Source organism: Neopsephotus bourkii, unplaced genomic scaffold (genome assembly GCF_033783945.1).
Source record: "Neopsephotus bourkii isolate Nb327-2 ecotype Australia unplaced genomic scaffold, CSIRO-AGI_Nbou_v1 NB_1768, whole genome shotgun sequence".
NCBI lineage: Eukaryota > Metazoa > Chordata > Aves > Psittaciformes > Psittacidae > Neopsephotus > Neopsephotus bourkii.
This window is the reverse complement of record NW_026902242.1, coordinates 11,006,916-11,033,296: the sequence shown is the minus strand read 5'-3', so window position 1 is coordinate 11,033,296 and position 26,381 is coordinate 11,006,916. Positions and strand designations below refer to the sequence as shown.

The following is a 26,381-nucleotide window of genomic DNA, read 5'->3' as shown; positions in this document are numbered from 1 at the left end:
AGATTTCAAGATCTGCTGGTTAAAGAAAGTGTCTGTGCCAGAGGTGCATAAGCAGTCTGAATAAATGAGTGTATTCCTGCAAAGTGTTACTGACTATGAAGACAAACTGGCACACAGATCCTTCACTAGCACTACAGACACACAGCAACTGACTTGCTAATCAAGTTACACTAAGCATATCTCTTTCTTACAGTTTTAATGTCCCCAAAGCCTCAGATGCGCATGTCATGTGGGAGGAAGAGGTAAAATGGTCACAAATGCTCAAGTGGTGCCACAGCTAAAAAAAGAATAAAAAAGGAATTATTTCCTAATTCTTCCTAGTTTTTGAAGCATACAGTACAGAAGCAAGATGAATGATCCATTTAAGAAGAATCTATGGAAGAAAGCCTAAGCCTTTCTCTTAAAAGGTTGAATGAATTTAATCCCTTCACATGTGAGAGTTGCAGTGATATTCACAGATTCTTCCTTTCCTACCTGGTTGAGTTTGCTGAAACAGACTGGTCCCCCAAAAACCTCAGCTGTCGTGGTGATGAATGAACACACAAGTGCAGGCAATCAGAAATATGCCCTAGACAGAAACAAATGCAATGTGAAGCATATAAATGTTTTAGGAAATATTTTCATTTACAATTTTTAAACAATCTCAACAACAACAAAAGATTCTAAAATTTATGAAAGATTACTTTCGTATCATAACATTTATGAAACTCATTCTATTAAATATTCTACACATGATTTTGAAATCTGATCTAAAGATGATCAATAGTCTGTGTAAGTCTTTGCTGTACTTTGCTGGTCAGGCCAGCAAAAAGGACAAAAGCCCTGCTTGGATTTTCACATAATTTCCACTGCCTCCATACAGACAGAGCCCACAGCAAGCACATGGAAAGGGACAGCAGATCCATAGCAGAAAGGATTTAAATTCCTTATAAAAATGCTGGATTTCTAGTAGCACAAATCTACATAATATCTTTTCCAAACCTGATTTTCCCATTAGCTTTCATAATAACAAGCAGCACTAGAAGTGTATAAGATACTTCTTCTCTTCCCTAGAGAGCCATAGTTTTTAAGTGATCTCTCAGATGAGGCAGTTCTGGAGGTACCAGGATTCTGCAGCATTGGATTAAAGATCCTTTCAGAGGAACCAGAGAATATACCCCAAAAGATATGGGCAGTACTTCATGACCTTCTAAATTTCATACATCTACTTTAGCCTGGGTTTGTCATTATAAAGCTGTAATACAAGAAAAGTTTACAAAGTGTCTTTCTTCGGGTGTTGATGATGACAGAAGTATGCCATTTCAAAACAAAAACAAGTTTAGATCATCTCTGAAGAATGCACTATCCTGATAACAACCGTCTCCCAAGCAAACTGAGGAACCACTGGGAACCACAGCAACGTGAAATTCATCCTTCTCTGAAATACACAGGAACTGTTTATTTCTTCATGTGCTCAGCCATGATCTGGATTTTCATTTAGTTATTACTGTAGCACAGTGAAATGAGATCTATAGCATCCTGGTAGATTAATTATGGCACAATTCCCCTCCATCTTTTTTGTATCTTGATTCTAATGCTATAGACAGGCACACAGTTTCCCTCCCCCTCCCATTTCTAATTCATCTTTAGAAAGGACCATCCCACACCCAAGTTCAGAATTTGCTGATTTTTAGCAAGACTTTACTATATATTCCTTTCAAAACACAGGTTTGCTTTTACATAGTGTTTGGTTGTTTCCAGTCATTGCAGTGCTGCTGGAGCTGCAGGTCCTGCTTCAGGTCAGGTTTGCCTGTCTGTGATACATGATAAGCATGGAGGTACCAATGGTCAGGTGGGCTCTACTAGGGGAGGTTTCACGCTCTGGGTCAGAGCCATTTAGGGCCAGCCACGATAAGGGAAGGAGAGAAGGGAACATGCACACAACACCAGGTTTTAGTAAAGCACAGCCTGCTCTTCAGCACCCACACCACCAACCTCATCCTCCACTGCAGCAGGGGGGGAGGCAGGATCCCAGTCTGTCCTGATTGATCGCTTGGCCAGGCTTTTTTATTTCCTTTCTTTTGTTTTAGGTTGTTCATACCAGAAAAAGTATGTAGGAACTGTCTTCCTGCATTGAAGCAGGGAAGATCACAACTGTCCCAACCCTACCCATTAGACATCAAGCATCGTTCACACCTGGTATACAGGGGAAAAAAGAAGTTTCCTCCTTATACCATCTTGCTCAAGAGCTCTGTTTGCTCCAGTCTAAGATATCTGCACTATAGCTATCGAGCTCTGAAGGGCTCCAAATATTACCACAGGCTGTAAAACACTTCTCAAAAAACATTGGCAGGGTTCAGAGTTGCAGCAAGAGCCCCAGAGCCTGGTAGCACACTGTAGGAAGAACACTGACGAAACTGAGTGTTGTTCCTGCTCTGGTCCCCACAACAACAGGAAATTTGTTAAACAAAAGTCTGATCTCATCCCAAGAAGCAATCAATGCCCCCAGTACACAGGAAAAAGATATGACCTGGAAAGAGAGGTCAGGAAACATGCGGGCAATCAGCTCAGTCTCAGTACATGCACAGCCGCTTGAGCAGTTTTGATACCCCTTGAGATGCATAAATGGCACAGTCCTGCTCAGGATGAAGTTGATTTTCATCAGCTTCTGCAGTCTGGTGAAGCACAGGAGAGTTCAGCAGGCACATAACTGCACAGTTGGTATGTATTGCTACGTGCCAGCTGCTTGGTACCTCCCAGCATCAGCATCATCTGCAATTCAGCAGCAAGGAAATGCCTACTGAAGGCCAGTAAAAAGTAGGAGCAGCAGCAGCGCTGCTCCACAAGAGGATGGGAGGCAAGAGCAGAGGTGACCACAGTGCAAACAGCCCCCTCACCAACATGCCACAATCTCGCAGCATGGGAACAGGACAGGCAGAGCTGGGTGCTGGCACATGGGCAGTCACTAGTGAAGCAAAAGCAATATAAACTGGGTCCAGTGTCTATGTAGAGGGTCCAGTCAATAGCAAAAGGAGATGGAGTTGAAGACAAGGCTACAACAAAGGCCCAGGACCTATACAGGAGGCAGGGCCAGAACTGGAGACAGGAGCACTAATAAACTTGACCTGAAGCACAGTCTCATGGAAGACTGGTCAGGGCTGGTGCTGCACTGGGGACCCCAGAAGAATGGCTCAAATCTTAACTGCTCACCTCCTTGTAGGAGGAGGTCACTATTGTAACCCTATTGTTTTTATTGTCATGTTCCCAAAACAGAAAGGGAACTGCCCCAATACTTTGTCTCTCTATTAAGAGAACAGTTTTTAAACCAGCTGTTTGGGTAATTTAAGCTTATGCTGCCAAATAAATTGACCGTGCAATTTTTGAGGTTGACTTCATTTACACCTTTTAAAGCCAGCCTCGGGGATCCCAGAGTTGCTGTTCAAGCGAGTATTTCATTGCTTTAACTTAGTATTGAAAATGTATTACTGTCATCTTTCAATCTCTGTGCCTTTCATACAAGCTGCTTCCTGCCACATCACACTCATTCATTTCTAGTTTTCTGCATAAAAAACAGAAGTCAGAGGCCCAGCATGCTCCTGTTACGTAAACCCCCGCTAACAGGAGTGGGAATTTGGGATGCCGAGTGGCCGCGGATGAGTGAGCACTCTTGGCAAGCTCAGATTGTACTTCCTGTGGAACTGGAATGCAGAGCAGTTTGCTGGGCTTTGGCTTTTGTACAGTAATTATTCCACTAAAGAGTTACTCAGGGAAAGGAAAATGAGGCAGATGTTGAAGAAAGCCTAGTGCTAGGTCTGCAGAGCGGAACTCACCTGGAATCAAGGGTTTTAAAGTAGGTCAGCAGACCACATTGCACAGATGAGTAAGTGGTCACTCTAGTCAAATTGCCTGTGGGTCACTGGGCTGCAACAGAACATATAAGAGCAGGATTCCAACTCAACATGACTCAGAAGAGTGAACCAGCTCTATTCCTTCTCTTTTCCTAACTCCTATCCCAGCTTCTCCATGCCCAAATATTCCCAAGCTGCTTCATTTCTAACCAGATGGCTGCTCTGAGTAACAGAAGGAGAATGAGTTTACTTTTGTGAGTGCTGGATCTACAGAGGGGTGTCTTGCTCTCAGGCTCTGGTACCATGCACCCCAAATGTTGCCAGTCTCCAGGAGATGTTGTTGCAGGACAGGCTGCCCAGCCCTGGAGTCCTAGAGCAGGTCCACTGACCTGTGAATGTTACCTGCTTTCTCCCAGTACTCAGGAGCACTGTGGAAATGGAGCACATTAAGCAAAGAGAGATTTGATACAGGATTCAATAGGCTAAATTCAGATAGGTCAGATATTTGCAAATCCCCTGGAACTGGGCTGAACTGCTGCACCAAAACATGGACAGCTACATTTCTCAGTGCACACACAGACACATACATCCTTTCCCCAGGTCTGTGGTTCATGTCTTCTGTGAAAACTTAGGTATAACAGAGATAGTAAGTTTCATACTGGTAATTTAGGGCACTGTTATCACCACCCCTGGGAACTCTGGAAAAGGATTCTAGTTGGACAGTTTTGAACAATTTATACATGCAAAGTTATGAGAGCAGTAAGTTTTTTTAAGTTCAGCTAGTACAGGAGGCAGAACCGAAGTGTCCAACCCATAGAAATGTCATGCAAAGGGACAGTGTTGGTGGCAGAACCCCCACACCTGCTGCTGTTCCCAGGAGACTTGACCTCCCGAATCCCACTGCTCTTTGAATTTCATCCCATCTGATACCCAAGCAAGTGCCACCAGTGTCGCTTGACACAAACTGTTATTTAGTAAGCCTGCATTAGTGACCCTCTTCATTTCTGCTTCTCCTAGCTGAGATGAATTTCCCTAAGAGCTAGAACCCAAACCAGCTCTTCCCAATTGAAGTGTCTGTATCAGGATCAAGGTATGATCATTTCTTCACTGTCTGAGGGTTCCACCACTCTGTACCACCCAGCATGTTACTGGTAGACACAGCACCTCTGCTCAGCACTGTTAATGAGTCAATGATTAACAATTAACATTGGTATATTCTCCCTTTTTTTAAAGGAGTTCACCATTTGCTGTAAGCAAAACGCAGCACTCTGACCCTTTAGCTCATATCCACTCCTCTGCTGCTTCCCTCTAACTTGGCACAGGGGCCACCACCATGGGACTCCCACTGACTGAGCTCCTCCCCGCACTAAGGTGGTGGAAAGTGAAATTTAAGCAGGATCCCTCCTCCCTATGCATGTTACTCATTTAAAAACCAGTAAGAAATAGTTACATCTGTTATTATAAATTTAGAAATCAAATCCTCTCAGATTTTTGACAGATCATTTTCCCTTTGTTTTCTTAACAAGCTGTGTTTGTGAAGGATCCAAGTAACCCCTATATTCTCCGGAATTCATCATTTTCTCCATTTTCTTTTTTCCTTCCTGAATCAGGATCATAAACACATCACCAGTTAAGGACACGATCTAGCAACAGTTAAATAGTCCTCATTCCCCTGAAGATAATGGGATTGCACACATGAGACTGTTTTGAAGCACAACAGATTTTTTTTTAAACATCTCTTTTGGCTTAAAATATTTAGAATAAGATCTCCCAGTCCTCCAGCAGCAGCTGTTCTATGTCTGGCTTTTCACCCAAATCTGTTTGTACCATACCAAGATTCCCAGTGAATAGCTGCAAAACCTCAGGGCTGATTTTCCCCAGCATTGGCAGTTTATCCCTTAATCAAGGAATTTTTCTAATGGACTACTTCAGTTAAATTTCCTTCATTTCATTTTATAGCATTCCTTTGAGGATGCATTCTGTCAAATAGCTATAAGATTAGGGATAGCTCAAGTTCCTGAACCAAAACCTGGAAGTGAGAAGTTTTGGCCAATGTCTCAGGAGGAAGTTTTCAATTCAGGAGGGAAAAAAAAAAAAATAAAAAAAATATATATATATAAAATATCCTGATTTATTGAAAATTTCTCATAGGGAAGAGCTGGTTTTGAAAAATGTCCAAAAAATCCGAAAAAGCAAAAAAGAAAGAAACCCCCAAACTCAAAGCCTTTTTGACATGTCTGAATCAGGTATGTCTAACTCAGAAAGAAGAGTTTGGGTCCAACATTATGTTACTTGATGTACTTAAAAGACCAAAATATATACTTTCATTGACTGAATTTAATTTATTTTTATATCAACATTTAAAAAAGTTTAAATTTTACATAAAATCAGATTTTTATTATTAGAATATTATTAATATTAGAGTATTTATATCTAATGTCTCACAGAGAAAAACATCAAAGAGGGAAAATTTGACTTCTCTAGACCTTTGCTTGTGCTTCTGAAGCTGGAATCAAATACAGTTCAACTTTTCAGAGTTTAACAAGTCTATTTATTTATTTGACATACCAATCAAATGGAGGAAACCCCCAAACTCCCTCAGTATTCTGCTTCCATCTGTGTGCAGGCTAAATCACATTTATCCAACCACTTTCTGACTGGGTGGAGGCAGTGGGAAATAGTTGGCCATAGTGATTTTTTTGTTCCTGACAGTGGTTGCCCTGATGGAAAGTGATGTTAGACTACACAGATGGCTGTGGGTGGTTTTGTGGAGGAAAGCACCACAGAAATCTAGTACTTTTCAATATTTAGTGTTTCTAAATCTAAATTAAATAACAACAATAATAATAATCTAGATACTAAAAACTAGAATCTGGGCTTAGAAAGTTTTGAGTATCTTTGAGCACTGAGGCAGACACAGAACAGGCTTTTATTGCTCATTTAACTTTAACAACCACTTAAAGTTAGATTTCGAAGCACAGTATATTTGACCATGCTTTGTAAAAAAAGACCCAAACAAGTCCAGGAAATATGTGGATATATTCAGACCAGAGAAGGAACTTCACAGAATATTCATCTCCTTCACCGTGTAATTGAAAATATTTTTACTTATATTAAAAAAGATACCAGCATACATTAGGCAACCCATTTTGCCAACTTCTACATGCTAGCAGCTACCAGAGGAAGAACAGTCTCTTTTCCCCCATTCCCCTAACAGTGACTAGGCTACTTTACCCCACTATGGGATGTATATAACACCACATGCACATTTGTCACAGAAGCCTCATCTCTCTGATGGTCGTGTACATGGTTATGTACAGCCAGAAGACTTCAGAGATGGAAAAAGCCACTGTCTAAACTGTAGCCCGCACTGGCTCATCTCCAGGCTCAGGCCACGAAACCTGCAGTTCAGTCCAGGTAACCTGGGCTAGGTACAATCACCTATATGCAAACCACTTCCTCTTAGATGATAAAGAGGAGTAATAAACAAAGATTTTTCTGAATAAAAACCTTTCTCTGAACAAGCCATTCAGAGTTTGGGTATTTAAGAGCATGTTGCGATCCAGTCATGACAGAACAGTTTTGATCCAAAGTACAAAGCAACAATATGTTGTCTTTCAGCTGCGAGCTCCTGGCTTTGTGGAGCAATGCTGACTCCAACATTGACTCACTTGTGCCTAATGCTGTTGCTGCTATTAATGTATCTCTGTAAGTGTGCACAGTTTCATAGTTCAGAAGTTCTCCTTCACAATTTCTGTATTACATATAAGGCAACAGCCTCCTGGCAAGCTGGCGTGACTAATCTCTTGATTTCTTTGCTCTGGGACTCTTTGCAGAATAGACTTGACTGAGCTATTTGTGGTTCCCAATAACAGTTCAGTTTCAAGTTAAAACCTAAATAAAGTGGGAATTGACAGATAATCCCTGTGTCCTAAGAAGAAAAGGCATAGGCCTTTACAGCCAGAATACAGCATATAGCTTTTGGTGAGTTTCCTCAAATCACTGGTAGGATCACTTAAAAATAATAGTATGAGCAATTGTTGGTTTCAGTACATTTACCTTCTAGATTGTGATAGGAATCTACAGACTTCAAACACTTGGAATGCAATGGGGGACGAATGCAGCAATAACACCTTTCTTCCCAAAACACATTTGGTTTAAGAGGACCCCTCCTGCAGCGGAGCGTCCTCTACCCTCCTTCTCCCCCTTTCTCTCACACTGGCACAGTTTCTGTTTTGTCCTTGCTGCAAAGTGAATCACTGAAACAAAGGAGCCCTCCGCTGTTTGTGAGACTTTGGTGCACCACTTAAGAGGCAGAATCAGTGCACAAGTGCACCAACACTTCCAATAATTCAACCAAAGGGATAGTAAACTGTAAGAAAAGCACAGGGGCATGAAAGGACTAGGGTGTGGGAAAGCCAGTACCAAGCTATAATTTCAAGTTAATTTAATCCAAATTCAGGGTTAACACAGCTGTTGAAATGGGCACATCAAAATCCCAACCCAAGCATACATACAGCACATATATCTACCGCAGTAATGTTTATAGGTTTTTTAAAACACAAATGATCTCTTCTGTTCAGCTCAACGTTTTTGAAGTAATGTTTGCTGGAAATTTTTCTTTTGCTGGTACTACAACTTCAACTGTGTTGGTGCTGAAGTTCAGAGCAGAAATACCTGATTAATAGTTTGATTTTGGAAAAGTAACAACACTGCCAAGGTGTTTTAAAGGCAGCTCCAAATAGAGAACAGGTTTTAGGATACTGCTTTGGTGTGCTTCTGCTTTTCTTTTTTTGGTCAAAACATATTGTGTGCCCATCAAATACTTAAATTTGTGTCCTGTGGTACAAAAGGTGCAGAACACCAATAGAAGACAGGAATAGTTTATTTATAGCAAATATTCTGGAATTTGCCTCATCAAATAGTATTCGTTGGAGCAAATCTAGATGAAAGTCATTTGGCTGATGCTATTCTTCCCGCTATTTCATTCAAGTCAGGAGATGAACATGCTCTCTTGAGAATTTCTCTGCTTTGTAGAAATCCTGACGCTATTGTCTGGTGCTTTGAGTGTTACAATCAAATGAGTCCCAGCCGTTCATTCCCCCATCCAACATGTTCTTTCACTCAACTCAACACACCCTTCACTTACAGAACTGATACATTCCCCCTTGCATTCATTTGTAGGCCTAGCTTTCTAGTCTGGTCTCCTACAGGAAGGAGGATTTAGTGACTGTACTGTCTGTACATCTATCACTTGTTTACCCCCCTCCACAAAACCACTTTTGACCACTTCTACAAAATCTGCTGAAGTGTAGAAATCTCTAAGATCTGTTAATAGCTGGCCCATAGATAGAAGAGAGACTCAGATTTGTTGCCCACAAGGGGACCATCTGTAGCATGTATGGCAGTACAGTATAAGACAACAAGAAATTCACTCACAGGCATGCTAGGAAACCCGTGAGCACAAAGCCTGAAGCATTACATCAGCGCCCAGATGGATTTCCACATGCACAACCTCAGCTTTTCAGGAATACCTACAAGTATAAGGCACGTTCATGCTTTAAAATCTGCTGAAGTAGAGCCATATAGTACATAGTACTGGCAAACTCCCAAGCCCTTGAAATACATTAACAGAATTGCACAATCCTGCTGTTCACTTTCTTCCCTGTTGCCTATTTTCAGAGTTAGGTTGTGGGGTTTTTTTCACTAATTTTTCAAGTATTGTAAGTTTGCTACTATTGGTTATCTTTACTTTCTCCTACTTTGCCATTACATTTCACATGGCTTCAGGGCGCGAATTGCCTTTCACATAAACAGTGTCACTGGTTAAAAACTGCCATTTAATTGTGATTGATCATTCTGCAGACCTTTGCACAGGAAAGAGCCTGTGCAATCTGCTCACATCAGCAGGATTTTCCCTGTTAAGAGCAAACTGCTAAAGCTTTGAATTTTCTTTCACTGAAGAGTTTTAAATGCAGAATGCATTTAATTCACAGAATTATCTATTGCCATCTTCTTACATTGCTTGTTTGAACTGCACTGCTTTCTGCTGTATTCCTCCCTAAATGGCACAGTTTACAACAGAAAATACTGAAACAGCCTTTATCTTTTATTCTCTAATCCCTTGCATTACTTAGTTCTATTTTAGTTAATAAAAGCTTATTGTAGCCAGCAACACTGACTGTTGCTATGGTTTTGTACCCCTTACGTTTGTTTCCATTTCTACTGGTCCTTTGTCAGTTGTTTCACATGTTTTTAGTTGCTTCAGCTACGGTTAATCTCCCTATTGCCTCACTTGCTTAGGTATCATTTGGACTCAAACCATCTGATCACATATCTGGAATATATCCAGACTTTTAAAACAACATTGCAGGAGATTATGCTTTGAGTTAGATGGCAGTCTAGCTCTTAGCTACCTTCAGTTTTCTATTGGGTGACTGCAAGTCTTTTTAGGAATGTAACATACTCCACAGTTTTATGGCCACATCAATAATCTTTTTTGTTTTCATCTGAAAGTAATTTTATATCCTATTACTCTTTATGATGTGCAGACAGGCAGAACCTCAGGATGGAGCTTCTGCAGCCACCATTTTATTCCATGGATCTAGCTTCTGGTGGCTTCCAGCTGGGACTCTGGTTGGTTTTCTGACCTTGCCTGAAGAAGAGCAGGCTCTATCTTTTTTTGGATTAAGTCACTTCCAATAGTTCCAGCACTTACTATGAAGTCCTGTGTGAAAATCCCTTTGAAGCAGGCAATTTTCTTATCAAGGAAGAAATTAATGTCTCTATACTTGTGATAAGCACTTTAGTACAAGATGCACCTACTTCCTATAGGTGCTTTGAGCAAGATTGGACAGAAATAGGAAAATTAGAACGTAGAAGTTGGTAGTGTTATAAATCTTACTCGCATGACCACTCCATAAGGGCCAAAGAAATGACCTACACAAACGTTCCCCATCACAACTACAGATTACACAATCAAGAATCTTAAAATAGCAGCAAAACTTACACAGACATAGTGTTATTCTCAAATCTTCACCCAGACAGTTCAGCCTTCAAGATTTCAGGCCAAATCACTTTTCATACACAGATTGGCTGAAAAAAATTGCTGAGTCTCTGTTTTAATCTCTCTCCAACACATCCCAACCTTTTTTATGTGACATTTTTCTACCCTAAGTAATCCTCCATTCAGCTAAAATGGCCTTACAGTTGCTGAATCTTGAAATATACTAGATAGAAGATGACCAAGAAGAAGATTGAGGTTAGCCTTCTGCTGAACAGTCATTGCCTAATTTATTCATCAGAGATGCTTTCAAAACCCCACGTGTTCATATTTGGTAATGTTTACCACTTTCCCATCCTCATCCCATTTGTAGTTAGACTGGATATGAGGTGTTAACATCTAAGTCACCAAGACCTAATCAAACAATTCTGCTCTCTCCCACATATTAAGAAGTGTCTAAACTTTAATTACACTTGACTTGTCACAAGTGCTTATATTCCTTATACAGGACTGTGAAGGAATAATTTGTGGTTTCTAACTCCTGTTAAGAAGTACACAGTTGGTACACAAGTACAGCTGGTGGCCCATGCATAGTGGAGGTCGAAAGGATTAGATCCTGTTTAGATCTGAAAGATGAAGGACACTGAAAATGTGCACATTAGCTCTTAATATTCATGTTGCATTGTTTTATACCTATTGTCTAATACTGCTTTTTAAAAACTTCTGTCTTCTTTGTTCTGGATACGTTTTGTTATGCAAAATACAAGCCTGCACAAAGAACATGCTTGGGCAAAAGACTGCAAGTCTTCTCTTCCAGAACATTCCCCCTCCTCCTTGCATTTCTAAGTCCTTTCTTATCAGGGATTCAGAACTTGCTGATTACAAGTTGCTGTGCAGAAACAAAATATCTACTCAAATCCCACAGATGGCAACATCCTTTATAATTAAATATTTATTTAGTGATAAAGTTCATGTATGGAGTGTTTATAATATATCATTTACTAAGTTGTATGCTTTCTATCAAATTTTTATAGGGAAAATCTATTTTGCCAGGGGAAAAAGTGTCTTTTTTTACTAGTGAAAAATCACAATGGAAATCCTGCTATTAAAAAAGCCCGTCATAAACACTATCAAAGAATCATACCAAATAAGGTTTGTAAGAATCTTTTATTTAAATAACTAACAAACTATTTATACTTTTACAAGAGCCTGTCCTATTTTAGTAAATATTTGGCAAAGTCATTTGATTAAGAGAGCAACCTGACCCTCATTTAACATGTTTTTTTGTCAGAATCTAATCTTCCGTCATTTTGGTTTAACTACACAAATGACTTTTTGATATCTTAGGTTAAGTAATACTTTTTCCTAGCTTGGTTAAGACTGTATTTGCCACGTTAAGTGACCAAAGAGCTTTGAAAAGGCTTTTTTATAGAGACATCTTAAAGCTGAAATTGGTCTTAGCAATTTAGCACTAAGTGCTACATGGAGAACAGCATGGTCACTTCTTGTTTCTTAACTAAATGCATCTCTGACTCCCATACCAAGGCTTGCTTTAGAGGCTATTTTTTGACCTCTGAAAGAAGCTGGTGATCTCTGCTCTCTGCTCAGATACTGAAAGAGCCCCCATCCCCATGGCATGCTACCTGATGTAGTGTCTCCAAGTGACTTGTATGTATCAAAATCAACAGAGAGCTTGGCATTAGTGCGGCAGAGGTGCAAGGCAGCAAGGCACTATCATGCATCCTGAAATAATCTGCATGCTGTCTTCTGGGATATACCAGTATCGGTAACACCTAGGCACACTGTACTCCTCAGACAGCAGCAGCTGCGTGTGCAGCATTTACATATCATCTCTACCTCTACCACACAGCACCGTTTTGTTCTCAGATATTAGGCATGGCTACAATGTACCACTCCACTAACGTTTTTTAGCTTGACTTTTCTGAAGGAATTTTAAAATGATTTCTGTAGAGCACTTCTCTTTGTAAAAGTGGAAACTCACTTTCTTATTCTGTGCACACAAAGATACCAGTTTCAGTACAAATACTGGATGCACACGAAATGCAGGATTTGCTTTACAATTGATTTTGATTTGTAATGTCCAGTAACTTCAGATAAGTAAAGCTGGTAATAAAAAACAAATGCTCCACATACGACACATCTGAAAGAACTTGATCAGAGAGCACTGAATTCCAACAAGAGCATAAGCCAGTCCATCAGTTGAAATGCATTTTGCTGTATTTCATGCTAGTAAGGTACCAGTGTGGCTTCTATTTCAGAGTGTGCAGTGGCTACCATATGACAAAATAATTTCATAAACCCATGCTAGGGTAAGGATTGATTCATATTACAAATACAGTGTAGTCAAGAAACTCTGCTGCAACAGTTCACATGGACAAGCTTTAGCCTTACCAAGATCTGCAACTATTTATGAATACTGGATGTTTACCCAGTTATTGGGATGTTTATTTTATAATTAGATGAGGGGGTGGCAGGGTATGGTCTCTGCAAACACTTGGGTGCTGATAAGAGACAAGTACAGCTGATGGCCCATGGGTATTGAATGTCAAAAGGATTAGAGTAACCTGAAATGGACTTCCTCAAAGGAAGAAACAAGCAAAAGAGCATAGGAAAGAAGAACAAGTAGACTGACACATGACTCTTTGGATGTCTATGGAAGTTAGGTCTACCATGCTACAACAGACTAAGAAGCCTTCATATAAATAACGGTGTACTTAGACTTCAATGACCAGTCACCTCTGCATCCCAAGCACTTTCCTCCTACTGATGAACCGAACTACCTGATTTTAGGGAGCTCATTGCGACTTCCAGAAAGAGATGTATTTTCAGGACCCATTCAGGTTGCAACAATCTGGCTCTTGTTAGTATCTGTTTAGAATTTCACCTCCAGGGAGGTAAAGAGGCAAGGCTGTAAAAGCTACACTCAATAATTAACTAGCATTTGTAGCATCTTATTTGTGGCATATTGTGGATTTTGTGGGCATAATCTAATCAGAATACAGCTATGCCCTTGGAGCATGTTAGGCCCTTTGGAGATCTGAGGCTGGTTTGAATATCAATAATTTGCATTAATTCCATAGCACATGGTCTTCATAGTTACAAGCAATGACAACTTTTCATTTGCTGTTTTTGACTAAGCCAAATGCTTAAAACAGCAAATTAAAAGCTGTGGAGAACCATGCTTCTGATTCTCCTGCCAAATGTGAGAACTATACAGACCAGGATCTGGGCAACCACTTGTTTTCCACATGCCTTATTCTGACAACAGTGAAACCATGAGACAAATAATGGAGATTATCTGGCTGAAAATTAACTTTTTTCTCCTCTCCTCTCCTCTCTCCCCCCCCCCGCCCCCCCCCCGTCCCCCCATTTCAGCTCTCATTTGGGCAAGTTTGCCCCAGTCACAGCAGCAGTCTTTCATCTGATGAAAGCATCAGTATCACCATGACCCAATGTCCACAGGAACTGATCCAGAGACTGTTTTCTGCAACTCATGACTTCCAGGAAGTGAGGAAAGAGGATCATGTTTTAGACTATGAAATCTTGCCATTGCTGTTATTTTTCCTGACAGAAACACAAGCAGTCTCTTCAGACTAACCCTCTTTTTTGTGGAGAAGACACAATGTGTCACATAAAGATACAAAAATCACAATGTGGCACATATTTGTTTAGCTGTGGACAGAAGCAGCCTCACTATGTACATAGAAATGTCTATTTTATCATAGTGAAAACTCCTGGAAGAGGTGAGATGTGAAATTCTCTTCAAACCCTGAACTGATATAATCCAGAATGTACATTCAATTGCTCTACAAAGGGCTCTGTCAGGAGAAAGTTGGTTTAGATGACACTTCAATAGTGAACTAATAAGATGCTAGTAAGATGAAGAAAAAGGAAACTCAAAATCATGATGGAGATAAGCTATCTTCACTGAATAGGCTATTTGTCTCTTGTGCTTGTGTCTAGCAAACCCTTTTGTAGTTGCAGTTCTTTCTGGATACCCTGCTAACTCTGTGAAGAGGACTATTTATCAGGACATTACCCCAAACCATTGCTGCCATCTGTAAATATTTGTACATATTATCAGAGCTCTGACTGTGCAAATTTCTGACAACTGAAATAAATCAGGCCATTTAACTAAAAAGACTCAAATGTCAACTGTAACAGCTGAAGAAAATATCAACTCACACCCTCCCCCAGCAGAGGCTTAAAAGGAGAATGTTCTTGTTTCTGAAAATGAGCTTGTCATTAATTTAGTGAAGTTTTCCACTCCTGCACTGGAAAAGCATGCAAAGAGGTTTTAAAGAGACCAACTTGTCAGTGGGTATCTCCAGCACTGGGGAGAAAGGTCTTAGAAGATCGGCAGCATGTGGAAGGAAAATAAGAGTCTCAAGCAAGCGGATATCACAGCTAATAAGCAAGAAAAAGCTTAGTTCCTGCTGTAAGAACAGGACTGCTGCTGCTGCCCCTCTGCCTCCTTCAGCCTCTTAGCTGACAGAATCATTAGGATAACCTTAAAAGGTTCAAAAGGTATTTCTAATGATGACTGATAACATCATTCTAACAAGGATTTCATGAGCTTCTAGTCACAGGCATCTTACTAAATGCATCTCAGGATCTCAGCAACATGGGTCTGAAATAATGTTGAAGGTACCAGGAAAAAAAGATATTTAAAGCATGAGGCACCATGTTTTAAAGAGTGAAGGAGAAGCAAAGCACCAGACCAGTTGCTGTTTACCTTTCTTAGCCACTAAATAAAAACCAACACCCTACTTTGCTCCACACAAAAAGCAGTATCCATTTGAGAAAGTCTGCGATTCTTTAAATTAATCTTAAACTGCCCATAGACAACATGGACAAGAGTTTTTCTGGTACTTGGCCCCATTTCAAAATTAATTGTATTTTTGCATATACCTGTGTGCATACACACACATGCTATAAAACCAATACATGAAAACACTGCAATACTGCTACTGCTTTTTTGCACCACTGCTGGAAAAGCACAGATTTATTAAGAGTTTTAAGCTTACTGACAAAATGCTCATTCTTGAGAGCTAGTCAGAAATAGATAAAGGTAAATCCTGTGCCAATAAGTAGCAACATCCACTCACTAACATTAACAGGAAATAGGTGTCTGTGTAATGAAACCTCTTGTCAATAGAGATGACTTCAGCTTCAGAACACTAAAGCAAGCAAGTCTATAAAGCAATTGCTATCCATTTGCTAATATACCTGTTCTTTCCAAACACAGCGCTCCACAGGATCCCTGAGCATGCCTTATTACAACAGGAAATTCTGTTTTCTTTTAATGTCACAAAACTCCTTATGACTGTTTTTTGACTCTGGTTTTCACACAATAGAAGAGTGTTTCTTCAAAGCAGCCTTCAGGATTTGCCTTCAATAATTCTGTCCTCCAGATGGATTTTTTTGTGTGTGCTTGGTTTTGTTTTGGGTTTGGGGGTCTGTGTGTGGTTTTTATTTTATTTTTACTTTTTTTTTTTTTTTTTTAAGGATTTCATCATATTCTGGTACTTACGGGGAAGATTTTATAGATTCTACAAAACTCATGAACTGCACTGCACAATTTTAACACCTTCTACAGCATGTTATTTATGTGCATTCACAGGTGACTAGGACAGATGTGATGCATTATCTGATTCAGTGCCCACTGAAGGAAGCTGGAGAGAGTTTTGTACAAGGTTATTATGAGAGGCTTTCAAGGAGAGAAACGTTGTACTCTATCAGTTCTCATTAACAAATTAAACTGTGAACCCAGTAATATTTTGGCCACCTCAGTATAGCCAAGGGGAGCAGAGAATATGAAGTCCCATGGGGGATATCCCTGCAATCAGAGCTTGATTCTGCTTTGGAAGATCAATTTGCTTTCCATTAAAAATGAAGGAAGAAAGTATGTTTTAATTTTTCCTCAATGCTCTCTGCTGGTCTCATACTGTCAAACACACTCTTGCTCAAGAAGCAGTCAAAAATCCAGTTAAGCAAACATGACATTCCCCAGGAGAGCTGCCTTGCATGCACAGTGGTGGCACTCTAGTCTGCTCTGTTTAAAACCCACTGCAGCCCTTTTGAGTTAGCAGCCCTTGTACTTAACATGCACAAGACTTGTTTATAAAAAAGGCTTTAATTAACATGCCAGACAAAAAAAATCCAGGCCTGTAAAGATACTATAAAACTACACAGGAGAATACTGAATAAAGAAGAAATAGTAACGTGCAACAGGAAACAACTTTTCCAGCTCTGTGCAGCATCCACAGGGAACTGAGAGCATGCAGCAACTATTAGATTCAAGCCATTGATAATTTTTTTTCCTGTTCATTTCAAATCAAACTTCCAGCATGAATCATTATGCAGAATATAAGAATCAGATCCACATGATTATTTTCACAAAGTTCACACTTCCCTGCAAACTCCACATCTTTGCATCTGTTGTGCACAACTCATTGTTGTCAGTTGGACTCCTAAGAGCCAGGAGCCACTCATAACAAGCTGGCTTGTTATGAGTGTTACCAGTGCAAGCAAGAATTAAGAACTACAGCATGAACATGTCCACCCTCCAAGAGTCTAGGTGAAAAAGGGTGAAAATGGCCTTTGCAGGGTGCTCACGGAACGAACACGTCAAGCACACAGCAGGCTCCTGAAGCAGTGCTCCCAATGACACCGTCTCATGCGGAGCATAAGAAGTCCCCACCACCAGCTCCCTCCCACTTCTCTGGGGGCACTCCAGCTCAAACACCAGTGCCAACCTCCAGGGAGGCAGCACTTCTTCTGCAAACAGCATTCAAAACCATTTCAAGTTTTACAACATAAATCTGATTATAGCTAGAGAAAAAGTTGCTGTAACTGCAAGTTATTACAATTGCCTATTCAACTACAGTATAAACTGTGAAAAGTTTATATTATAAACATTCCACATAGCATTCTTGGGAAGACTGAAACAGCTAATTAGGCAGTGGCTGAAGGTGCACATCCTGGGAAGCTCTGTCCTGGTGGGCAAGCTGCACCATCCTGCACTGGTCCTGTCTTTCATATCACAGAACTGTTCCTTCCCTCAGACTCCGAAAACAACATTTTCTATCCTGAAAACCTGATTTACCATATTCAGAAAAGCCAATTTTGCTCTCGAGGCTTAAAAGGGCTGCTTGTTTCTGTGGAGGCAATATACATCACACAGAATTTTAAATCTTGTTTTTCATAATGCATCATCATCTAGGTCTTTCTTAACCTAACCCTGCTTTTCTGAAGGACTCCTGAAATGTGAAAGTTTGTGTCTTCACTCCATTTGATCTGTTGTTTGTATGCTCTCCTTCAGTTTTTCCATCTACTGCACTTATTTTAGGACTCTGCATTTCAAGGAAGCCAAAAAAGATTACAGTTCCTTGTATCTGGAAAATATGTCTTCAGACAAACCCTGGTAGTCTGCTCAGTCTCAGCTTTCTCTCCACCAGCATCTGCAGCCAGGCAGGGCATCCTGCAGCATCACCCAACTGAGCCCCAGCACCAGCAGTTGCTCGCAGAGCTGGGGTACAGGACCCCAGGCACGGCACTCACTGGAAGGCAGGCTTGGATAACCAGGATTCTGCTCATTTCCAGTGTCTGAGGAACAAGGACACTGTGTACTATTTTTTTTGTGTGAATAGAACGGTTGCATTTCTGCCAAGGAAACACATGCTCCTGCCAGTGTCTGCTGACAGAGCAAGCCCTGGCTGGTCTCCTGGGCAAATAAGAGCAAACAAGTGGAGGAGGCCCAGTACCCTTCCCCTCTTCCCCAGCTAGTGACATGTGTGAGCATAATTATCCCCATCAGTTCCTGTTTCACCAGAAGCAGGAAAAACCACCTAGGTGCTTAAATCAACTGAGTACATCAAGTGCACAGGCTAATAAAGCCTTTTATTGAAGACTGAAGTTAGATTTCAGTCTGAGTGGTTAACGTGTTTTGGTCAGCTGTTTGTTTTTCTCGTCAGTTTGCTCCTGACCACTTTGTTTGCTGTGAGGTATTTGTGTCTTCTTATTACTTTTATTATTTATATGAGACATAAACCAAACACACTTTCCACCCTAACTAGCAAAACAGCCCAGTGCTCTGTTTCTCTTACACAGGAATGGTCTGGAGGCGTGACATCTATCTTTCCTCTCATTAGGTTAGCCCTTAAACAGGCAAGACTTTCTCCAAGGCCAACTGTCTGGATCTGTCACTGCAGACTGTGCCAGCAAGCTCATACCACCATATCAACATGATGAAATACCAGTTCCAGCTTAACTTGTACTGCTTCCCATTGCTAATGGTTCAACAGCCTCAGTAACACAAGAGATTAACGACAACCAGCAGTCTGCCACTCAATTTTTGTACAAGACATTATTCACTCAAGTAGGATATAAATCATCAAAAGCAACAAATTGTTGACTGTCATAAAAAGAGTTCACATATTAAATTGTGTGCTACCCTGGAGATTTGACTTTGGAAATAGAGTATCGTGGACTGTTCACATCTTTGAAAGAGCAAGCAGGGAAGACCTCCTCTCAGAAAGCTTTCTGATGGACAGACCTCTCCCAGAGCAGAAATGATGCCAGCTTGAATTTCTGCTGTATAAAGAGGGGAGAGGAAGGAAGAGACTGATTGAGAGTTTGTTTTAAGTCCATGTTGGCAACTATTGCAATTTTATCACCACTCTTCAATTTTGTCCTGGGGACCTATTTAATAAACCCCTCAGATTTCATTAAAAATAATACATTTGTAGTTGTGCTTGCAGAGAAGCCTTCTTTAATTCTATAGTAAATGCTATGCAGATAAGAAACCAGAAATCCATGCCAAGTTTTAGCCACTGAACATGGCTTGCAGTGGCTTCTCTCTCCTAGTATATGCTTTGGCATAGGCTTCAAAAACTTCTAGAGAAGCAGGCTAAGTACCAGGAGTAGCTTGCTCTCTCTGAGCTTTGTGCTCCAAACCCTGCACCACAAAGCTTCAGCAACCTTGAGAACGTGAGCCCCAACTTAACAAGATTTTTACTAGATGCGATTGGAAGGCCTGAAATATAGCACTAACTGCATGCCATATCCAGTGGGACATGAGGGTAGAAAACAAGAGGGTGTTGTGGAAAGGGAGGAAAAAAAGAAATAAGGAAAAAAACAGGGAAAAAAAGACAGGCAGACAGGTGAGCAGAAAATACAGCTGGAAGTATGGGGAACTAAGCCTAGTTAAGAGCAGGAATACCTGAGCGAAGCAGCTAGGGACAAGCATATGAGAGGGAGTTGGTGCCATCTTATTAATTCCATGACAAATGTGCACAGCAAATTCAAACAAAAGAACTTGCCTTCTCCAGCTATCTGGGCAAATTCATTGCCACTGGTGCTCATTTTGGCTAATTCATCCATACAGAAGACGACAACTCCTTCCTGGAGCGGCAGCAGGGACAAGTTTTGAATCTCCCCAAAACACCATGATTTCCTTTCTTTTTAAATTAAAATCCTTTCAGCCTTCCCCCCAAACACAGGCAGAGGAAGAGAGAGAGGTTGGGAGGTGCACAGATTGTAACAACCCCTCACATGCACAAGTTTCCACACCAAAGGAGGTGAACAGGGTACTGTACAGCATACTCAAGGACCTTTAGACCTTCAGATCCACTTTATTTGCCGAGGTAGGGTAAATTTCATTGCCAACAGGGATGATATGAGGATTCAGACACTGCTGCTTTAGACACTGTACCTTTGCTTACACCAAACACACCACCAGATTCAGGGGAAGATTCTCTATACAGCCAAAGGCCAACAGTACAATAAGTTCCATGCTAGGGAAAATTGCTGAACAAATTGTATTCTTTCACATCAGCATTTGTTTCTAGCAGTTGTTATCGCAGGGACACTACAAAGAGAAGTTGCTGTTAATGACCTTCTATATCTTAATTGATCTTAGCTTCCTTATCCAAGGCCAGGCAATGTGGTCTGCTAGTCCTTGAGTTAACACTGCATGGACTGTTGAATTTACCCTTATCCGTGTTAACACAGTAGAGATCTAAAAATCTCAGTACATAGCCTTGACTCTCAGCATGCATGAGAATCTGGCAAATTCCAATTAGATTATAAAATGCAAACCCTCCAATGTAAATTACAAAACAGCCTCCTGAGAGCAAGCTCAATGGCTTCAGAATCAATATTCCACAGAGGGCTAATTGTGGCAAAAAAACTGTGTTGAAATTCTTGTGTCCCTGATGGGTTTCCAGCTTTCATTTTCAGCTGTAAACAGTCAAGGAAATGATGTTTGAGTTCCCCCTTTCCCTGGAGGAAGGGATACATAGAGCTTTCCAAAGCTTTGTGGATTCCTTTGGCACCTCCTAATTGAGATCTCCCCTTGCCAAAGAATGAGTATTTTACTTTGTGATTTTCTCAAAAATGTGCTACAATGTACTAGACATTTGGTCAGCATTACATTCATTAGTGTATTTCCATGGGCTTGACAGCGAATCTGTCCCTAGCTGCATGGCTTGGGTTAGTACTCAAGGCTACATATAAAATGAAGTTTCCGAGCATAGAATCACAGTGATGAAATATTGCAGTTATCCAACCTTTGGAACTGTGGCCTTGGAGAAAGGACATACCAAACTGCCTTACCCAGAGATGCCATTTGCCCTGTGTCTGAGAACAATGTGAACCATGACCATGACAGGGAGGTTTTGATAGAGGTTCTGCCAAGTAGCTTAACTGCAAGCCTCAGTACAGACCCACATAGAAGCTGTACAGCTGCCAAGTAGGATAGGCCTGGAGAAGAGGCATCTTGTCTTACTTTTTCTTTGCCGTGTACTTGTCCTCAGGTACGCAATGTAATCAGAACTGGATAATCACCACCTAATCTGCTTATTACCTTGAAAGAATAGCTTCAAGTGCTGTTAAAAAGGCTATATTAAAAAGGGCTGCCTAAGCAAGTGGTGGGCTGCACAAGGATTTCAGCCATGGCCTCTGGACCATGCCTGGTGGTCATGGGTTCATGTTCAGCCCATACTTAGGGTTATGAGAGACACACAGCCCCAAGCAGGGCCAGAATGCAAAGGGGCGGCCAAAAGATTAGGTTACCAAAAATGAACTCCTGACATATTTGTCTGGGCCATAACTGGACATTATTATATACTGATCAGCCAACACCTGGGGTTAGTGTTAGGGCAAGCAAGAACTCATAGTGTTAGGAGCACCAGGGTTGCAGAGCAACTAAGAGATGCCAGAGGGAAGGATAGGATGTGCAAACTTTTCAACCCTGACAGTTTCAGGGCCATAACTGGGAGTCATAGGCTCACCCCATGACTAGAATTCAGGTTCAGGTTTTGGGTCAGTGTTTACCTGGGCTTTTTTTCTCTGCTAACCCTAAGCCCAAGTATAATAAGACCTGGACTGAACATTTTTCCACATCCACCAGTCACCCCCTAAATTGTCAAGGACAAAGTCCTCACGCAGCCCACCCTTTCCTTTGGTAACCACTTTTTGCCTCTACACCACCTGGAGCCCTTGGCTTTTTCCACTTACTCTAACTCTGGACTTGTCTTTGCCACATTCCCCAAGACCAATGGAGCTTTATCAACAGCTGATTCACATTGCTCTTTTTCACTTTAATGATTAGTCTTGTCAAACCCAGGCTAGTCTTGCATTGTGATCATTGCTAACCTTAGGGCAGTTCCACTGACTCTGGGAGCTCACTATCCTGGCCCTGAGTATAGCCTATATTTCATGGGAAGGAAAGAGACAGACCAGCTTGCAGCCTGCTAGCATTGCAAGCTGTAAGCACAGTGCTGTTGTAAACTGTATTTGTGGCCATTTTTTTGTCTTAGCTTTAGTATTTTATGAAGTTGAAGCACAAATATTGCTATACTACCTGAATGCTTTAACTGCTTCTATCCATCATCCCTCAGTTTGAACCCTTGTCTTTGATGCTGGAGTAGGGCTCCAGAGAATAAACAGCCCAGGAATGCTACACTGCTTGCTGGAGTCCTAAATAAGAAAGTGGGTGAGATGGTGTTTCTATGTAATGTCAGACTATTTGCAGAAGGGAAGGGAACAAACAATGCTGTTAATGCTGTAAACAACTGCAGACTTGTAAACACTAAAATAGCTAAGGCAGCTGGCAAAAACCTCTTGAAGAAAAACTACAGCAAACTTCTGACTCCAAAAGCAGAAGTAGAGATCAGTTGGCACAAACATCTTATTGTATGTTGAGAAGTAGTCCTCAAAATTCCTTGGGAGTTAGAAGCATTTTGCAACAACCACCACCTGCAAGAGCACTATAGAGCCAAGGGATATAGGGGTAGCACAGGAAAGGGATGATGGTAGAAATCTTACTGGCCAAGCTCACTGTTTTCAGGAAACATTACAATATCACATACTGAAGTGCCTGGGTTAGAATCATAGAATAGTTAGGGTTGGAAAAGACCTTAAGATCATCAAGTTCCAACCCCCCTGCCATGGGCAGGGACACCTCACACTAAACCATATCACCCAAGGCTTTGTCCAACCTGGCCTTGAACACCGCCAGGGATGGAGCATTCACAACATCTCTGGGCAATCCATTCCAGTGCCTCACCACCCTTACAGTAAAGAATTTCCTCCTTATATCCAATCTAAACTTCCCCTGTTTAAGTTTTAACCCGTTACCCCTTGTCCTGTCACTACAGTTCCTAATGAAGAGTCCCTCCCCAGCATCCCTATAGGCCCCCTAGGGTTGTTTTCCTTGATTTATCATTTGATTTTCCGCATGGTTTAGTAATAAGCCACCTTATTTCCATTTAGTACCATTTAACATCTCTAGGAAATATGTGTTATGAAATGTTTCCTCAAAGCAGTTTTTAAGCAGGTAACAGAAACTCCATAACACTGGCTCTGTGCATACAGCGGAGAGAGAATTAATCTATGGCCATCTGCCATAAAACAATGTCTCTCAGGTCTGCTTAGCAGGCAAAATAGCGTGAACATGACAGCCAAGATGGCATAGTTGTACCAACCTCTTGTAACTCCATAAACAAAAAATTAGCTGGTGGAAACAGAGCACAGGTTGCAAAAAAATACCCCCAAATATCTATTGCCTCATCAAGCCATTTGCCACTAAAACAGATGCTGTACCTAGGTTACTTTCCATTGTACAAGTATTTAGAAGTATTTAGTGAGCTCAGGCCATTGCACAACACCGTCTGCATAGAGAGGGAGGAATTAGTTTTTCCAGACTTGGAGCTGTATCAGAGACAGCTGAGATGCATTCACAGCTGGTTCTTTTTGGACCCAGCACTGACATGAGTGAGCACTGAACAGCAAGTGATCTGGTGCCTGTTTGTCAGTGGAACTTACAGCAGACCAGGACACTGCAGTCATATAAAAAGTACCTCAGACACAGTTACAGACTGGCCTTAAAAAAGGAAAAAAACCCCATGAAACAAGCAAAGAAAACCACTGCCAACACACAGATTTAGTCAGCTGAAAAAGCTTAAGCAGCAATAAATAAATGTAGCAATGGCAATCACTGGCTATGATTCCCTGTTGGTGTCTATAGCTAAATTTGATTTCAGCTCTGACTTTCTGCCAGCACTATATACCAATTCCCCTGGTTTTTATTCAAACCAAGACCATGCTGTAAATTAACTAAGTTTATGGTGCTCTTGAATCACCCTTTGCCACTGTCCTCCTCTTTCAAACATGATGACATTAGAGTGCCTTTGCAGGCCTGTGCCAAAGCTAACAAGTCTTGGGTACTTCCTAAGCATTTTGGTATGGATCAGTATCCTCAATCTTGCTCCATACAGAAACATGGAGAAATTTAATGAAGCCATACATTTTAATACATTTTCAGAGCTGCAAAATGGAAGAAGTGTAGATTGATATGATAGCCAAAGCTGTTTATATCTGCATGTACTAATTTTTCCCCTATTTACCTTTTCTCTTGAAACCTCATTCAATGACCAGAGTTGCTTAGATAAACAGCTAAGCATATCCAAAAGAAACAACAGCTAAAGTCTAAGAAAACTCTCAGTCAGCAACATTTTCATCATTGTTTCAAACCACCAATGTTTTCCACAAGCCAACATTTCTTAGGTCTCAGCTTTAGTAACACGCTTGTTCAAAGTTGTGTTTTATCCTCACCAAGTTAGCAATGTATTAAATCTCCTACGTATTAACATTGCCTCTGTTGGAAAGCATCTTTTATGTCTTACTATAAATAAAAATAAATAAATCATTGGTCCAGCCTTCCATCACCTGAAGTGGATAAGAAACCATTTGCATATTAATAAATCCACAGGAAAACTCTGTAACTCCAGCTAGTGTTTGTGAGCCTGCTGGAGTCCCGTTGGTTGCTGGAAGGCAGAGCACAGTCAGCACCAGCTGTGCTGCATTGCGTCTGGGCTGTCAGTGTGCTCCTGCTTTTCCCCTCCTGAGCAATGACCCTGGGATGCTTGGACCCTGGTCACAGTTCTGTTCCTCTTCAATATTCCCAGGGAATCCCTAGCAGCTTGAGGAGCAGGAAAATACAGATTTCTGCAGTAATACAAATACTGAAACAGTATAAAACCGCAGGAAAATGAAACCACACCTAAGCCCAAGCAGCTGGGCTCAGCTCTGGGAAGATGAGAGCTCAGTAGCCAAGTGTCAAACTTCAGCTCACAACTATGAGGGCAAGAGCTGAAGGTTCTGCTCTGTGCTGCATATCACACTGTTTCCTCTGCCTGAGTAGCCACGCAGGAACACCCTGCTGCTTTCAGTCTTCCAGACGTTTGCTTCCACAAGAAACCCTTTGGTATTACCTTGGTGGCTGAAGAAAAGAAGAATATCCCCAAGGTTTAACTTGCCCCCTTCCCTCCATGCACAGATACTCAATCTCCTGCCACCATGGCCAGGATGAAACTCACTGTGATGTTTTTATTTTTAATTGCAAATTAAATGGAAGTGGACAGAAAACTGAGCCATAACCCAAGCTCCTACTCCACAAAAATCAGTTTTTACACAGACTTCAGAAGACATATCCTGACATGTGAATTTATGAAGGATTTTACAGCTGATATTCCTCTTTGCTTAACATGCACATTTTTCCCCAGTTTGCCCTCCAACATCAAGCCATTCCTCTCTCCCTGCTTGCACATACATTCTTTTGTGAGTCTTAAGTAGAAATAAAGGAATGCAGTGCTTATCTGACATTCTGTTTACTCCTATATATCACCATGTGTAAGATCTGTAAATATTTCCCATATGTTAGCTAAAGCAATCCCTCCATTTCAGCATCTGCAAGATCTGTCCACACAGCCTTTCAAATTGGCCTTAATACACTACTTCTGACGCAAGTCAAATAAAGACAGTTCAAGGGCTCCCCCCCCCAACTGAATATAGCTTTACTCTCAGATGCAAAATCACTGTGGGGTTCATAATCACTGTAATTCTACAATTTTAGGTTCAAAAGTCTGTCTGAAAAATAAAACCGTAGACTTTGTTAAGATGCCTTACCTTAGTCTGCAGAGCTCAGAGAAAGCTCCAACACCCAAAATGGTCGAAACCTTCCCCCT

The 26,381-nt window shown here is 41.0% G+C and overlaps 1 long non-coding RNA gene across 1 annotated transcript; it reads right to left on the bottom strand.

Annotated features, from left to right (window-relative positions):
* Positions 1 to 181: 181 nt before the first annotated feature.
* LOC133225910 (uncharacterized) lies at positions 182 to 26,371 on the bottom strand. The gene is made up of 2 exons (XR_009729311.1): positions 26,323 to 26,371; positions 182 to 277 (listed from the first exon to the last, which is right to left on the bottom strand). It is a non-coding gene; the product is annotated as an uncharacterized LOC133225910 (long non-coding RNA).
* Between the last annotated feature and the right edge of the window lie 10 nt (positions 26,372 to 26,381).